Source organism: Ochlerotatus camptorhynchus, unplaced genomic scaffold (genome assembly GCF_037179485.1).
Source record: "Ochlerotatus camptorhynchus isolate MF236.1 unplaced genomic scaffold, CSIRO-AGI_Acam_v1.1 ptg000314l, whole genome shotgun sequence".
Taxonomy (NCBI): domain Eukaryota; kingdom Metazoa; phylum Arthropoda; class Insecta; order Diptera; family Culicidae; genus Ochlerotatus; species Ochlerotatus camptorhynchus.
Window position 1 is genome coordinate 3,675,175 of NW_027040802.1, and position 18,841 is coordinate 3,694,015.

The 18,841-nt window shown below is 41.6% G+C and overlaps 1 protein-coding gene across 3 annotated transcripts in view; it reads right to left on the reverse strand.

Annotated features, from left to right (window-relative positions):
- Window positions 1–18,841, reverse strand: part of LOC135707574 (uncharacterized) — a 220,157-nt gene that overhangs the window by 186,275 nt on the left and 15,041 nt on the right. For all 3 annotated transcript variants that reach the window (XM_065229445.1, XM_065229446.1, XM_065229447.1), the window contains exon 2: window positions 17,401–18,025. The gene's annotated coding sequence lies outside the window, so the exon portion shown is untranslated. The remainder of the gene's footprint in view (window positions 1–17,400; window positions 18,026–18,841) is intronic.

The window sequence follows — 18,841 nt, forward strand, 5'->3', positions numbered from 1 at the left end:
CTGGCAGCTGGTGAAAATTTCGTCCACCATCCGTTTCTTGTGGAAGGTTCGTATAGGTTGTATTGCTTCCAGTTCTTCTACCACTGCCCAATCCGCTCTTATTCTAACGAGAGTGATGCTTAATATTTGCCATGAACCATGGTCATGAATTAGATAAATTGAAAATGTAAACACAATCACAAAAGTCTAACTCCAGGGTTGCCAAACTCATGCGATATTGACACCTTGATTGATACACTTCGGCTTACTTCGGAATGATCAGCACAACGCTTGGCACAGCTTTCGGCACAGCCAAAACTCTTGGCACAGAAGTGGGATTAGAATAATATTTTCAATTTCTCCACAGCATGCGTAGACGGCACCCGGTAAACAGCTGACACAATAAAAAAAAAATACGCACCCATCTGACGGTCGTAAATAACATTGTTCGGCTATAGGCCTTAGCACTTGGTGGGCTAGAGGCATTCCACAGACGGAATGCCACCGATCGCGGCTTCATAAATAGCTCCCTGGCAGCGCCCATTTATAGGCCTCGTATTTCACCAACTTGACAGTGCCTTGCTCGCGCTCTGTTGTTGTGGGAATAAAAAGTGACATTTTCAGATGAGGTCCAAGTGAATACCGCAGTGAGAAACGGGTAACCTTATGAGATAGGAAGCTATTGTGCTCATCCTACTTATTGGGACGAATAAACATTTGGAAATCCAGCTATAACACTTTTACTTTTACTGATTTTTATAGAACTTAAACAAATGAGGTACCATGTCTGAATTTGATTGTTGTAAAAACCCAGCTCATGCATCCTTCTATGCTTCAATCAAGACAATTGGCGCGTCTAAATTCGGTTCGATTGTAACGCGATGGCTCCATCAGCCGTTCGATGACTATGCAGAAAAGCGAGGTTAATTTTCCGCTAAGATAAACACTCATGATTGCCATGTTTTCCCGTGCTCTTCCTTCTCCCCCCACATCAATAGCGCGTCAACCAATCAATGAAGAAAAGGTGAAACTCTAACGACATAATCGATCTATCGGCACGACCCATGGGTCGTGCATATACATATATATATATTTAGACAGATGTACCCGACAGCTAGAAAGGCTCTTTGTTGTAGGTTTATCGATGGTTGAACGAGGCTGGAAAATACACATGCACCCAACCATAAGAAAACCAATAAACGATGAAGTGCGGGGAGAATCTATAAATTTCAAGTGGAAAACGCTTCGAATCAATTACAGCACCAATTAACGGCTATCGATTGGCGCGCATTAGCACTGTTTAAGCATCATCGCACTGTCGTAGATTATACCATGTTGTGGCGGGTGGTGGTGGTGGTGGTGGTGTTGGTGGCGGTTATGCTTTGCACATGATGATTAAGGAAAATGTGAAGCATGACGTGTGTTTTTGTTTCGAAAGGGAAAGTTGGAATTTTTGATTATTATTATTATTATCAAATTTAGATGCATGCAGATGAAATCTTTTCGGCGCCGAATTAGTCAGGGTTGACCCCAGGATTCCGTGTCTTTTGCCCCATTAGCAACGCTAATGCCAATTCCGTCCATTTGAATCATTCCAATGTAATGTCCATCTCACGTTCTCGGTGACGGTGACATTTGATAAAAGTATCCCACTGTCATCACCTCATTTACATCCTATAGGTCTGTGAGCTTTGAATCATCCCTCGGAACAAAGGGACATTAGCTCTGTTGGTTGAGCATTATGTCGCCGCTGAATCCGTGAACATCGTTTAGCATATCATGATCACCGGTCCCTCAATAGTACAGGCGAGTGCAATTAGCTTTCCCAGCACTCCGACACAGTAGTCACGATCTTTCCGGTTCATGTAGGTTTGGCGCATGTGAATGGGAGAGAAAGGAAATCCATGCAAGAAAAGACACTGCAATCTTATCACAAATCAACACCCTCGGTTGTGTAGTCACTGCGGCTATGGAAAACTCGTAACGCCATTGGACGCTATTTAGCTCAGTTACAGAACAACTCGAAGGAAGCTTCCGCCCGAAGTCCACATCTGCCCCCACTGACTGCTATGGATTTGTTTGTTTTCATTACAAAACCTAGCAACATTCACGATCAAACACTACATAGGCATAGGAATTTTCTCATTCGAACGCATTTCGCAGACGCAGAATATGAAACTGAATCTGTGTCACTAAAAATAGGACTTGACCTGCTGTTTACTACAGAGTGTCAGTGGATTTTATTACACCACATCCAAGCGGGAATGCATGCGTTTAGATCAAAGCTTTTCGCATTCGGCACTGACGATACATCTGTTGACCAATCGATAGAGTTACAAGAAGTTGTCAGATTCCAAAATTGGAACTTTACAACCGACGTCCGTTTCGTTACAAACGAACATTAATGAATACAATGCACGCCTTGAGGAGTTTATATTTTCATGAGTTCAAGGTGCAATTGCTCTGACAGAGTGAGCTCTCGCGTATCGGTCGTTTGGGAGAGTACCGTAAAATTTAACATTGAAACGACCACCACCGAACAGCTAGCACCCGGCCGCATTGACCAGCACGAGAGTGTGACAGCATCATCGGTGAGATGACATCATAGCTGGTCGGTTTTTATTGGCGAATTGTATTGATGATTTTTTTTTTCGGTTGCTATAGTTTAACATGAAATCGTTGCTCCAAGGCCGGATGAGAACTAGGTTTCACTGCAAAGCAATAGGATGTTTTTGTTTAAATTGGGAATTATTTTCCCGATTTTAGATTCATTGCCTGAGTAAATGGCGCATCGAGGGGGGGGGGGGGCTAGGGTTCACCTCTCCCCCTAGGGATCTGACTTTAATGGTACGTTGCTGGTTAACAGCTGGTTAACAGAAGGTATGTGACCCTCGAGGGTCGTCGCTACGAGCGGCCCTCATAACCGCCTTACCATACTCTACCAATTTCTTGTTCTTACACACGGCGGACGTTGGAAAAAATATAAAAAAGTAACAACGGTCACCCTTTGTCGACCCCTTACTTACTTACTTACTTACTTACTTACTTATCCTGGTCCGATATCCCTCAGGATTGCACCTGCATCTCAATGTTACGCCAATTAACTCGGTCCGTGGCTGCTTGTCTCCAATTTCTTGACCGTCCCACACACTACGAAAAAGTCGTGTAAATTTCGGTTCCCTAAGACTGACACAAACTAGGGGAACAGGATTTTTCAGTAATCAAAGCAACACATCTTAGTCCTTGTTACTTTTTATGCCTTGTTGATAGTGATAAGTCCTCGGGTTGCCTGGACCGAGGATGATCTTGAAACAAGGAAAAAATTAGTTAGTTAGTCTTCGCCTATGTGATTCCTAATCTTCTAATCGTTATTCCCTAGTTTGAAGTGGTTAAGACTAGGGTTCTGATGCATGGTCATTATCGGTGTCATAGCTTGTTTTTGTTGTTAAGGAATCCAATGTTGACTGACAAAGGGGCGTGCCTTTGGAGGGTGTTCCAACTCCGAAGGGTATAAATAGCGGAACCTTTCAGTTAGAATCGATTCCTTGCGATGAAAGCAAGAATGATAACTGTATCAAAACCGAATACTTCATCATTTCTCAATAGTGATGGAGTAATACGACATGCACTAAACTAAAGACACGGGATATTAAGGGCGAACACGAAATTATTGCGACACATTCAACAGGGCATAACTTTTTTACCATTGGGTAAAAATCAACCAAATTTTGCACACTTTCTCATTGATGTGTATTGTGTACATGCTGTCAAACTCGAAGTCGTGTTTTTCGATTCAACGAAAATGGAGGTTAACCAACGCGAGTTGAGAGAACAAATTCTTTCCAAACACCTGGAATTTCCTGACCTGTCGCACCGGCAGTTGGGAAAAATGTTGAACATTCACCATTCAACCGTCTCCAGAGTGTTGAAGCGGTTCCAGGAGCGGTTGACGTTGGACCACAGCAAAGCAGCTGGAAGAAAACCGGGACCGGAGAACAAAAAGACGGAGGGAAAGGTGAAGCGGATGATTAAAGCAAATCCCAACGTCTCAAGCCGTGATTTTGCTAAAAAGATCGGCATGTCGCAGAGCTACGTCCGGAATGCAAAGAAGAGAGCTGGACTACATACATACAAGGTACAGAACTTCCCAAACCGCGATGAGCGGCAACAATCGACGGCTAAAACTCGGGCACGGAAGCTCTACGAGAAGATGCTGACAAAATATGGCTGCTGTGTGATGGACGACGAAACGTATATAAAAGCCGATTTTAAGCAAATTCCGGGGTTGGAATTTTTCACCGGCAAGAGCAAGTTCGATGTGGACGACAAATTTAAAAAGAAGAAAATGTCGAAGTTCGCCTCCAAATATCTTATTTGGCAGGCCATCTGCTCTTGCGGACTGAGGAGTGAGCCTTTCGTGACAAAGGGCACAGTAAATGGCGAGATCTACAAATCTGAGTGCCTCGAGAAGCGCTTTTCGCCATTCTTGCAGCAGCACGACGAAGCTCCGCTATTTTGTCCAGATTTGGCATCATGCCACTATTCTAAAAGTGTCCTGGAGTGGTATGAGGCCAATTCTGTCCATTTTGTTCCAAAGGACATGAATCCGCCAAACTGTCCGGAGCTGCGCCCGGTGGAGCAGTACTGGGCAATAATGAAGCGGGAACTTCGGAAGAGCAAGAAGACAGTCAAAGACGAGAAGGACATGTTAAGAAAATGAAAAAAAAAAACTGAGAAACTGGTACCGGATGACACTGTAAAGACTTTGATGGAGGGCATCAAGCGAAAATGCGTTCAATTTTACACTCAAGGCTCCATCGATTAACTTTTCTTTTGATTTTTGAAGTAAATATATGTATAAAACTACCCTAAAATTTTGGTTTGATTATAAACATTATAAGAAAATTGGCATGACATTTTCGGTGTCGCAATAATTTCGTGTTCGCCCTTTAAGCGACCCTTTTGAAATAAGAATCAGTTGAAAGAAACGAGAAAATCAATTCAATCAAACGTTCTCTTCGTCGAGTTGCTCATGTCTCGGTTTAATAACACTTAATTTTACATGAAATGTTTGTTTACGTTCCATGATTTACGTCCAATATGGATTAAGTCTCGTGTAAAAGTAGTTATTTCTAAGTGTGCACACTTCCAAAATCGTGCTCCACTTGGTCTAACCACCTTGCTCGCTGTGCTCCTCTTCGTCTTGTACCGGCCGGATTCGAGGCAAACACCATTTTTGCGGGATTGTTGTCCGGCATTCTTAAAACGTGTCTCACCCATCGCACCCGTCCATCTTTCGCAACTTTCTGGATACAGGGTTCGCCATAGAGTTGCGCCAGCTCGTGGTTCATCCTTCGCCTCCATACACCGTTCTCTCATACCCCGCCAAAGATGGTCCTAAGCACTCGTCGTTCGAAAACACCCAGTGCTTGCAGGTCCTCCTTGAGCATCGTCCACTTCTCGGGCCCGTAGAGAACTAACGGTCTTATCTGTACATGGTATATTTAGTACGGAGGTGACGTTTACCCGACCTCAGGGTCTTGTGGAGTCCGTAGTAAGCACGACTTCCGGCAATAATACGCTGACGAATTTCCCTGCTGCAGTTGTTATCCGACGTCACCGAGGCACACAAATTCATCCACCACCTCGAACTCATCTCAGTCGATTGTCACGCTTCTGGCTATGCGAGCCCTATCCCACTCGGTTCCTCCAGCTAGCAGATACTTTGTCTTCGACGTATTCACCTTTAATCCAACCTTCTCTGCTTCACGTTTCAGCCTGGTGTACTGCTCCACCACGGCCTGAAACGTTCTTCCGACAATGTCCACGTCGTCAGCGAAGCTGATGAACTGGCTGGACTTATTAAAGATCGTGTACCGCATGTTTAAGCCCGCACGTTTCATAACACCTTCTAGCGCAATGTTGAACAGGAAGCAAGAAAGACCATCGCCTTGTCTAAGTCCACTGCGAGTTTTAAACGAGTCCGATAACGCACCCGATATCTTCACGCAGCACTGTACACCATCCATCGTAGCCCTGATCAGTCCGGTCAGCTTCCCGGGAAAACCGTTCTCGTCCATAATCTTCTATAGCTCTTCACGGTCAATAGTATCATAAGCGGCCATGAAATCGATGAATAGGTTGTTGCTAGCGGCGATAAACGGCAAAAGATGATCTGGGAAAGCACTTTGTAGGCCGCGTTAATAATAGTGATCGCTCGATAGTTCTCACATTCTAGTTTGTCGCCTTTTTTATATACAAGGCATATCGCTCCCTCTTTCCACTCCTCCGGTAGCTGTTCTGTATCCCAGATTCTGACTATCAGTCGGTGCAGACAAGTGGCCAACTTATCCGGGCCCATTTGATAAGTTCCGCTCCGATACCATCTTTCCCAGCTGCTTTGTTGTTCTTAAGCTGTCGGATAGCATCCTTAACTTCGCCGTCGTGGGAGCTGGCATGTCCTCCTCATCCGCTGTACCGACGAAGCCATTCCTCCTGCCGCCTTGGTCCTCCGTCTCTGCGCCGTTCAGATGTTCATCGTAGTGCTGCTTCCACCTTTCAATCACCTCACGTTCGTCCGTTAAGAAACCCCCTTCTTTATCCCGACACATTTCGGCTCGCGGCACAAAGCGTGTTTCTTGAAAACGATACAGCTGCTCCATTTCTTCGCACTCCAGCTCTTCCAGGCGGCGCTTCTTATCCCGGAAAAGATGGGTTTGCTGTCTTCACTTCTGTTTATACCGCTCCACATTATGACGGTTTCCTTGCTGCAGAATCGCCGTCCGCACTGCGTTCTTCTTGTCCAAAACCGTCTGACACTCTTCGTCGAACTAATTGTTCCGTCGATTCCTCTCCACGAACCCAACGGCGCCTTCAGCAGCGCTGCTAATGGCTGCTTTCACGTTGCTCCGGCAGTCCTCAAGATGGGCTTCGGTGAGCTCTCCCTCATCCGGCAACGATGCGTCGAGGCATTGCACGTATTTACTCAGTTGCGAATTCGGGCAGCTTCAGTCGCTCCAGATTGTACCGTGGCGGGTGTCGGTACCGTATGTTGTTGGCAACGGAAAGTTTTTGGCGCACCTGGACCATTAGAAGGTAGTGGTCCGAATCGATATTTGCGCCGTGATAGGTCCGTCGATAATGTCCGAGAAGTGTCTTCAAAACGTGGTCGATTTGCGATTCTGTCTGCTGCGGTGATCTCCTGGTGTACCGATATGGGAGGCTATGCTGGAAGTAGGTATTACGTATGGCCATGTTCTTAGAGGCGGCGAAATCGATGAGTCTAAGGCCGTTGGCGTTCGTTAGCTGGTGAGCGCTGAACTTTCCTATAACCGGTCTGAATTCCTCCTCCTGGCCAACATGAGCGTTAAGATCTCCGATGACGATTTTGACGTCATGGCTTGAGCAGCTGTCGTATTCCCGTTCCAGTTGCGCGTAAAAAGCGTCTTTATCGTCATCGTCACTTGCTAAGTGAGGGCTGTGCACGTTGATTATGCTGACATTGAAGAAACGGCCTTTGATCCTCAACTTGCACACTCTGCTATCGATTGGCCACCACCCAGTAACGCGTTTCAGCATTTCACCCATCACCCCTGTACCCAGCTCATGTGTATTGCCGCAGCTCTGGTTACCATCTACCTATACGTATGTACCGACGATCCTTTCCAGCAAACCTCCTGCAGCGCTACGATGTCGAACTTGCGGACCCTCAATAAATCGGAAAGAATGCGGGTACTTCCCAAGAAATTGAGAGACTTGCAGTTCCATGTTCCGAGTTTCCAATCGTTAGTCCGTTTCCGTTGCTTGGGTCTTGTTTCGGTCCGTATTTACATTGCTTGCTTCCTGTACTTTTGTTTTTTTACGACTGGCTTGTAGGCCCTGCACCAACCCCCATTGTCTCGCCAGGGGACCATCTTGCACAGCACTGTTTAGAGTCCCACGCTGGCACCAGGACGTTGATCAACCGCTCCTAACATGGAGAACAGACGCTGTTTTGAGTCGCACCTCCATGGTGCACAGACGCTCGAAGACTGCACTCTTCAGAGAGAGAAATCCCCCTCCCCCACCCTTCCCTGTCAGCATACGACCAAGGTCCCACCTGGATTGGTTACCCGATCTTCTCTATGGTTACTCGTACCCCAGCCGGCACCGCAGGGAGGTAGGGATAGGAGTTACTGGACAATTACGCATTATTCAGCCGTTTACCCTAGAGACGGTAAAAATAGAGAAAAGCAAAAAAAATGTCCTACCTTACGCTCCCTCAACGTCGTGTCTACAAAGCCTACCTACCAAAAAAGTGGCTCCAGTCACTTCCCTTTTCGGGTGAAAATTGTTTCACCAAAAACCGAAAAAATCGGTTTGTTCACACTTTTGAACGTTTTGCCACTCGGGTCACACAGCAAAGAAACTTCAATGGGCCACACTACCCGAGCAGAGAATGAAAACAAAATGAAAACTAGATTTGATATTTTAATATAAGCGTTCGTGATAACATATTTTGCCTACCGTGTGGCCCAATTAACAGTAATCATAACAAATGAGATCTGAAGATCATGTTTTCTTCTTTTAAATTTGTCGAACCTCTTAACAAAGTCCCTTTGTGAAGAGCTTTGAGTATGTTGGTTGATTTCCTTTTAATTCCGTTATAATTGCTTTTCTTTTGCCAGATACGCGTATTTCGTCTACTACTTGCAGACTTCATCAGTTCCAATTACAAGTGGTGTTGAGTACTACCCGATCAGAAGGGCATAACACAATTTTTTTTTAATTACTTTATTTGTACAGGCTCAATCGAATAAACTTTACAGAGCCAAGTTATGATTTTCTTTATACATTATAAATGTCTTATTTAAATCTAAAATTAAAGGATTTGAACCGATTACTCGCGGTCTTCTCGAGGTTAGTGGATGACAATTGTTTGGATCGGGAGAGGGAAAAGGAGATTTGGAATATGATTTATGATTCAAAAATTTCACTATTTTTAAAACATATACTTAATCCTATCGACGTTATATCAACTCTGTAATTATGCAATTATTACAGAAACAAATCTACAAAAAAAAAAACACACACACATACAAAATACAAACTTTATAACAAAATTATAACACAATTATATCAATGGTTGATATTTGTATCAACATGTGTTATATTTTGATATATTAGTGAAAACGGGTTTGTGCGAAGTTTCTCATCATATCAGAATTATAACAACGTCAGTTTTAACTACTATCAATACATAAAATATGTATTAATGATTCCAAAATATAAGTTTATTCACTATTTTCTGTTTCTAAGAGACGATCATAAGAGGCATCTGTGTATAAATAGTAAGAAATGATTAAAATTTTCGACTGATGGTTGAAAAAAAGATTGTTTAAATCATAAACGGCTTATAAAGGGTGATACGGTCATAATTTGGTCAATATCAACTTGACGTATTTCTTTCAATTTTGCATTAAAAAAACCTGAACACCCCTCATTTTGAAAGTGTGTGTGTGTAGAATGTTGCTCCTATTTTGATTTTGTAATTCACTCTTTAGTTGTCAAAATGCCGTCCAAGAGAAGAGCAGCGTATCAAAATTTTGCTCGCGCATCGCGAAAATCCGAGCTACTCGCACGCAAAGTTGGCAAAATCGCTAAAAGTTGCCAAATCAACCGTTACAAATGTAATTAAAGTGTTTGGGAAACGTTTGTCGACAGCCAGGAAGTCTGGATCGGGGGGAAATCGAAAACCGGAAGCCGCTGAGACGACAAAGAGAGTTGCCGGTAGTTTCAAGCGAAACCCTAACCTCTCTCTCCGAGATGCCGCAAATAAGCTGGGTGTATCGTCTACAACCGTGCATCGAGCCAAAAAACGAGCCGGACTATCGACTTACAAGAAGGTAGTGACTCCAAATCGCGATGATAAACAAAATACGACGGCCAAAGCGCGATCCCGGAGGCTGTACACGACGATGCTGACGAAGTTTGACTGCGTGGTAATGGACGACGAAACCTACGTCAAAGCCGACTACAAGCAGCTTCCGGGACAGGAGTTTTATACGGCAAAAGGAAGGGGAAAGGTAGCAGATGTTTTCAAGCACATGAAACTGTCAAAGTTCGCAAAGAAATATCTGGTTTGGCAAGCCATCTGTACCTGTGGCTTGAAAAGCAGCATTTTCATAGCTTCCGGGACTGTCAACCAAGAAATTTACGTGAAAGAGTGTTTGAATAAACGTCTGCTGCCTTTCCTGAAGAAACAAGGTTGTTCCGTACTGTTTTGGCCGGATTTGGCATCTTGCCATTACGGTAAAAAGGCCATGGAGTGGTACGCCGCCAACAACGTGCAGGTGGTTCCCAAGGACAAGAACCCTCCCAACACGCTAGAGCTCCGCCCAATTGAGAAATACTGGGCTATTGTCAAGCGGAACCTAAAGAAGACCAAAAAACTGCTAAGGGCGAGCAGCAGTTCAAGGCAAACTGGCTTTCTGCGGCGAAGAAGGTGGACAAGATGGCTGTACAAAATCTGATGGCAGGGGTCAAGCGTAAGGCCCGGCAATTCGAATTTGGAAAAGCGGAAGCCTAACTGAATATTTTTCCTGAATTTTATACTAATTGAACTTGAAAAAGAAATTTAATTTGATTTTTTAAATAAACGATTTCACCGATTTACACGCGTTTTCCCTTGACCAAATTTTGACCGTATCACCCTTTATCGCGAATTTCTTCAGTAATAACCGGTGTCTCGTATTCAGTTATTTCTTTAAAAAAAAGATTATCTGATTTGGTGCTCTATGGGAAACGCAACCAAAAAGTCCGTTTAAATTGATCCACAGTTTTCCACAGGACATAGAGGTTCAGGTTGTGGAGTAGCTTCATATCTTAAAATAAAATAGGTTGTCAGTGTGCTGTCATTATTGAACAAGAAGACGGCATATCCATCTTGACAATTCACACAAAAATAAACCCTATCGGAGAGATAAAGCTTTCGAGAAAAGTTTTGCCTATCGTGAAAACATTCAACATTTTCATAAAGTCTTCCAAACCTCCTTGTGTAAGTTTGTGCCTTATGTAAATATTCAGTGCCATAAACATTATGTCTTTAACATGAATGTTGTCAAGAAACTTTGCTGATTACTGATTGATAACTCTAAGGCTCCTGAAAAAAAGATAGGATGTTCTCAGTCTTGTCTACCTTGAATTAATAAGATAATAAATACCGATCTGGAACATCGTTCATCGTATCTTTCGAATAATCTTCCGATATTTCTGATTCGTCATCAGAAAACTCTACCATTACCATAGCAATCTCATGATTTTATGGAAGATCCTCTAACAATCAATGTGGAAGACCCGAACGACGACAACCAAGCCATTCATTCATTCATTCAGAATTACTAAAACAACCTTTTTTCTCTCAGATCGGTTGTTGGAACTCCGCATTTATCGGGGAGACAAACCAGCTGCTGAAAAATCTTTGGCTGATGAAGCACCACACATTATGAAACGAATTCTGGCATATTATGGAAAGCCAGGTAAATGACTCTTAATTAATTGAAATGACTAACAGTTGATGAATTCCAATTAATTATTTGAATTAGATTAAAAAAAAGTGAAAAATAAATGACATAGTCATTGCCAGAAATATGGCAAATTTTATATTTAATTTATAACAACGGTTGTTGTATATGTATATTTTTGAATGCGATAGATTATATCTATTTTTTTTATAATTTTGATACAATCATATCAAGATCTGTTATAATTTTGTTTCCGCTAGACGAATTTTAGTTATGATTTTTTGTTATTTTAACAACGAACAAGCCAATGTTTATAAAACGTTCTGTTACATTTTTTGTTGTTAAATAAATAACTCCAGTTGTTATAATTTTCTTATGCCTTTTTGATCGGGTAGGCACTGATGAAATCTGCAAGTAGTAGACGAAATACGTGTATATGTCAAAAGATAAAGAATTATAACGGAATTAAAAGGAAATAAACCAACACTTCCGTGGAAACGGACACAGAATCAGCGCATTTCTTCCATTTTGCCCACATTTGCTGGATGTCCTTGACTGCCCCGCCGCTTCGTCGAAGTCGCTGCCCAGTATTTTTCGATTGGTCGAAATTCCGGGCAATTCGAAGGATTCAGAACCACCTTGGAGTAGTGGCAGCTGGCCAAAAGATGACTTTGCCCCTATGCTTGCCAATGAACGGCAATACACGCTTTTTCAGGCTTTCTTCGATGTAAACTTGGGATGTCGAGGATGTGATGAATGGTTTCGTTTTCAGGCCACAACTGCATATCGCTTGCCAAATCATGGCCTTCTTCGTGAACTTGAATCTTCCCGGCACAGCTCCACGTCCAGTTGCCATGTAAAACTTTTGACCGGGAAGCTGCTTAGAATCGAGTTTGACGTATGTTTCGTCATCGATCAAACTGCAGCCCTTGTGTTTCGTCAAAACACGGTCGTACAAAAGCCTTGCACGCTTTTTGGCCACGAAATTCTGCTTCATGCGTCGGTTCGGATGTTTACTGGCTTTGTACGACTTGTATCCTTCCCTGGCAAGGATGTTCCGCACCGTTTGAAAGTTGGCGTTGTACCTTCTGGTCACATCTCGGATCGAGAGACCGGGGTTGGCTTTGCCGCACCTCAACACCTAGCTGCGCAGCTGACGGTTCCAGTTTTTTCGTAGGTCCGCTGATTCCTTTCCACACTCAGGGTTTCCTTGTAGGTTTTGAGCACTCGACAACCCAAGTAACCAAAAGTTCCGCATTCAACGATTAAAATCACTGACAAGTTCCGTAAAGTTCAAATAAAGTTCCGATGGAACTTTCAAGTTCCACAAAGTTCAAATAATGTTCTGACAGAACTTTCAAGTTTCATACAGTTCCATAAAGAACTTTTAAGCCACATCAAGCAATCCGCACAAGTCTTTATTAGTAACAAAATTTAATGTACGTAAATATGAAATGGTCAGTGGCCCGAATAAATCATAATTCTTATATTTATGCAGTGCATCATTCTATCCAAACATAAAAAATTAAAGAGTAATTTCCTGGATTCGAACCCGTGTATTTGGCATGCGATCTAAGATTCCTAACCACTGCGCCACAAGTGTGTTGGATTACCATGCGAGCAAACACCAATTTAAAATTCATCAAGGTGTTGTGTTTCATATTCAAGTCAGCTCGCACTGAAAACTCCAACAGTAGGCGGGAGAAAAGCTCACTTTAATATATCTCAGATGACGTAGCGGTTCGTGCTGGGGATCTCACGCAGAAGAACTGCCCCAATTTTACTACTAATGCTGAAACAACAATACACATCAATACCTGCCTTTAGAAATAACTTTCATAAAAGTGCGAACTAAACATAGAATTGGTGTAGAGGACAAAAACCTTTTTTAATTTATTATCTAAAAGCTCCGTTCAAGTTCCGACAAAAGCTGCTTAGAATGGTCTTCAATTATGATACCGGAACTTTCAAGTTCTTATAACGACTTAAAAATAAGGCTGCTTAGAATTCTATAGACCACCTTCAACCAAGCTGCTTAAGCCACAAATAACCTTTTATCGGAACTTTTGGTTACTTGGGAAACTGCTGTTTTCGGCATCTAAGCCAGCTTGGAACCGGACCACTCCGGATTTTCCAGGTGTTTGTGAACAACATTTTTTCTTCTTTCGAGTTCCATTTGATGTTATTTTTGAACGCGATCGATTACTTTAATCAATTGTTCTATATAGAAGTGTAAACCCGACCAGAACATTATAACAAAATTATATCATGATTATATCAACTTCTGTTATACATAATAACCGTTGATATAATCTTGTTTTAAGAGCTCTGTGGTGAAATGAGGAATAAAAAATCATCATGGTATTTGATGTAAAATTGTTACACAATTTGTCAGAATAAAATTTAAAACAACATTTTAACTAAGTTTGTTAGCATTAGTAGCACGAAAAATGAAACGGTTTGTTTTATTTTAATTTTTGATTTGTTTTAGTCTTAAGCCGGATTTAAATTTATTTAAGAGCTACGGAAAAGTTTTTCACATGGAATTGGGATAATAGAGTTAATGTCCCTAATGTCAGCTAAGTTTTCCTAATATTGGGCCCATAGATAAATTTCGAAGGCAAGAATTTTTTTGATAATGATAAACTAAAAATCAAAAATATTCATTTGTATTGTCCAGATGATGCATTGTTCTACGAAAAATTTAAGAACCGGAGATTTTTATTAGGTCTATAGGCCAAAGTTAGTGCTTTTTCTCCTATTTTTTACAGCATTCTCTTCTGATTGGGATGCTAAGAATTAAATAAATTATTACAGTCAAATCTCCCTTACTCGATCTCTCCTTAACTTGATTCTCCCTAACTCTATGGAAATCCAGGGGCCTCATTTCGCTAGTCGAATCAAACTACCTAGCCCAAAGCGACAAGGCTACTATATATTGATTCCGTAATACCTGAAAATGTTACGTTGGTGATTAAGAATGCACAACTAGCATTATAAAATTGAAATTGTCACCAGGGATGGAAAATCATTTACATTCATTTCGTGCATTCATTTACATTCATTTGCCTCTAACTTTTTTCACAAACAGAATTCCGTAAAATTGTGTTTGAAGCTTTTGTAGGCTTTGATATTAGCTACACCTTTTGTAAACAACTCAAATCAGTATCTCTTATGCATGATGAATCAGAACGATAAGAACCCACCATTGTTTTTCAGTGAATGTAAATTGCATTCACTGAAAAACAATAACATGTTCTGCCAGCTCTAGTTCGTCATGTATAAGAGATTCAGATTTTAGTTATTTCCAAAAGTTGTTGTTAATATCAAAAGCTACAAAAGCTTCATACATCATTCCACGGTATTCTGTTGATGACAAAAGTTAGAGGCAAATGAATGAAAATGAATGCACGAAATGAATGTAAATGATTTTCCATCCCTGATTGTCACTGCAAGACGCTTCTGATCAAAAGGCTTACCTAGATTTTAACTATCTAGTGAGGAACGATTGCGCAATAATAGTGTAAACCAATGATATATTCGCTCATGAACGGAATCCAAAAACATAAATTAGCAGATGATTTTTTAAATATTTGAACAACAATCTAAAAATAGAAAACACTCAAAAAATATGTTACCCAAAAACCGTGTTAAAAAGTCCAGTTCATACCCTTTTTAGTTTTTACCCTAATGGGTTATTTTGTAACAAGGTGTGTTAAAAATATGATATACCCCTAACAATAGTTGTTATATTCTTGATGGTACGTAGAAGATTTCTTGTTATATTTTTTGTTATTTTAACTACTAACGGTACATGTTTTATAACAGACCATGTTACGAATAATGTTATATCTCAGTAACACAGTGTGTATTATTTCTGATACTTCCTTCTGGTCGGGAACAAACCACTGTTAAAGATTTTTGACTCTCAACCCTAGAGGCGTGCTAGCGGCGCACGAGGGGCGTTCCAATTTACATTTAATCAGGCTTTACTCAAATGCTTCGTTTTGAAATTATTAATTTTGTTCCGCTAGATTGCATTCCAGGCCCATAGTGCATCGGTATTTATATGTGCCGCCTCTTACATTGTACCAAAACATAATCCTCTGTTCGAATGAAATCTCAGACCATTCGAACCGAAATTTCGAAATTGCTTTTTCGAATGATAGCTGCAACCGAATGACGGTTTTTTTTTTGTAATCAGATTACGCTCCTCTCGAATACATGATGAAAATTGATACGAGAAGCTAACGGACATCAATTGAAATACGTACGTAGTGGCGCCGGTGGTGTAGTGGTAAGCGTGATTACCTCTCACCCCAGCAGGCCTGGGTTCAATCCCAGTCGGCGCCGCTGGGATGTTCTGAGGCATACCATCTCTGATCACGCCTTCCTTCGGAAGGAAAGTAAAGCCGTTGGTCCCCGGTTCATGAGTTGGTGTGGGAGCTGCTTTCCTGGCGTCGGTAGCATTGGTGCTCAGCACGGAAAACAAGATCGACGGAAAACAAATCCAAGGAAAAAAAAATGAAATACGTAATGCTCTCTTTAGAATGATTGAAATTGAAATGCATATGGTATTGGTTCAGCTCCATAACGCAAATCATTGGTAAAGCGTGGAAAAAACCCTTCAGTCTATTTCGTGGTGGAGTAAGTTTCCTCTACCAACAAACGATTTTTGTATCCAAGTTGGAATGGCTTTTTTCAATATGGAAATGTAAACAATCGAATTATAAATCTAATTTAAAACATTTGCAAGTTATCCTTTTCTTAAATTGTTGTCATCTGAGCACTGTAAGTTGTACAGCAAAATTTGAAATCATCATCATGGAGGACAGTCATATGGATTCTCATCAGCTGATGAAGAATTCAACCATAAGGCAATCATCCGAAATTCGAAAGCATATTGTTAAAGGGCTCGAGCAATGCAATAATCATTCGAAGTAGTGCAGATGTTTTCGTTCAGTGTTGGGATTTCGGATTGGGAGGTTCAGTTCAATGCGCCGAGTGTCTTCTCAACGAGTAGAAGGTCATGGGTTAAATTCCAGACCTGTCTGCTTGCAAAATTTGTAGCGCTTAGCATACCCTTCCTAATATTAAAATTCCACGATTCCTGTGTCACTTATAAGGCGTTTTTGTAGAGAATCTGCATGTATTAATCACCTATGCATCCAACTACCATGATTTTCAATCATATGTACAATATTGTCCGACCCGTTCTCTAATTTGTTGCAATTTGGAATTTACATTACTTCTCAGCAGAAGTGATACTAAATAAATACCATCGATCATTCAGAAGAAGTTTCTCGTCACTTGACAGACCTTGATTAAGTTAAGTTAGGATAACATATAAGCAATTCTTAATTGAAAAAAACAATCAAAACTCAGCTGCTTTCAAAGACTATACATAGCTGCCGCAACTATAGCAATTCTCATCAACCATTAACGATTATGTCAAATAGATTATTTCACTGCATTCCTCTTCTGACCCAAGACCTCCATTCGCAATTCGGAGAAGGTACCATTCTATGCAAATTTTATAATGGTCTAATAAAATTTGATCGTCGCTTTCGTTTTTTTTTTGCCGACAAAAAAAGAGGACGCAAGGGTAATAAATACGTTCTCGCGTCCAACCCACTGTGCAATAATCAAAACAATCCGACGGCACAGCTTCTCTTCCTTCGCATCCGTTGAATATCTACGCGTCTTGCGAAAGTTGAATAAGGCCATATTTGGCCAAGGATCCCATACCTGCAGAAGATCGCCTACCGAGGCCTCTGTTTTCTGTTTTTATTTTTTTTTCAAACCGATTGTATGCATAAACGTGCCGCATGGAAACCGGTTCAAGATTTTATTATCTCCCTGAACCGGCTGGACATGTGATTGAGCTATTTGTAGTAAAAAAAATAAACCAAAATCTTACCTTGCAATTTGAAACTGAGCGCAACTTTTGTCAACCACTTATTCTGCAGGCACTACTCCAGTTGGCTCCAGTCGTCACTGTTCGGGCAAATATCTTCAGTTTCAACTTGCTTCCCCACAATCTCGTACTTTGTAATTCAAATTTTCCGGCAACACTCGTTGATCGTATTTATCTTCCAACCAAACAATTCAAACAATATGCTCACTTTCAACACACAACCAGAATGCACCAATTAATTCCACCGGCAGGGGGACGCGTACTAATTTTCATAATTTCAAAATTATGGTGCTGCACTCACTCCCGCCGAGTGCCTTGTGAAGATTCACACCTTTCACTGTGCCGTCGGCCACCCTCACTCTCGGCAGTGGAGTTGACGCTGGCGACTTGTAAATATAGTCGGTATGCGGATGGCACTATTTTTAGTCCGTTCCACAAATTTTCACACACTGACTGCGAAACACTGAATTAGGTACCACAACCGGCTGTTTCCACTTAATTAATTCGAGCAAAGTAGATTTTTTGTCTCTTTCGGTCCAGGTTCGATATCGGAGACAGCTTCTTTCTGTGAGTTTTTTCTTTTTTCTTTCGCGGTCGTTCGTATCAAACGCTAACTAGGAGTTATTTCCTGAAAAAAATGACAACATTAGCATTGGGATTATTAGTTTTTGAGGTTAATTGCTGGAGTTTGGAGAGTAGCGATTCGTAGGGGATACGGAGTGTCAGTTTCATGGTATTTGATCACACAAGAAAACGATTCTGGTTCAATTTTTTTGTATTTGCTCAATCATAAGTACAGAGCTAAAAGCCAAGAAACGCGGATACTGGAGGCAATTCGTGGACGGATTATCGTGCGAAACGTCAAATAATACGCTTTGGAACGCGGCGCGAAGGATGCGTTACCGGTCTTCAAACAACGAGAGCGAGGAGTACTCGGATCGTTGGATTCTCAAGTTCGAGCGAAAAGTGTGTCCTGATTCCGTGCCGGCCCAAGTTGCTGTTTGTAAAATAATCCGATTGCTCTGATCCGATTCTAACACAAAGTTCCCGATTGGTCAGATAGGACTTGAACCAACGAGTTAAAGCCGAGGATACACCGAGTTTTTCAAGTTTAGCTAGCAGTATGGAGTGGTCAACCCGGTCGAATGCAGCCTTAAGATCTGTATATACAACGTCCACCTGCGCTCCAGCTTCCATACTCCGAAGACATAAAGAAATGAACGGAGCTAGATTTGTTGAAACTGATCTCTTGGGATAAAAACCGTGTTGGTCAGGAGCAATGTAATTTCTGCAGCTAGAGAATAATGCGTCGTTGATGATGATTTCGAAACCTTTAGAGCAGGCACTGAGTGATGTGATCCCTCGGTAATTTTCGACGTTTCTCTTGTCTCCTTCAAGGTTGCAAATCAAGACCAACAATTGAAATGGCCTTAACTCAATTTTG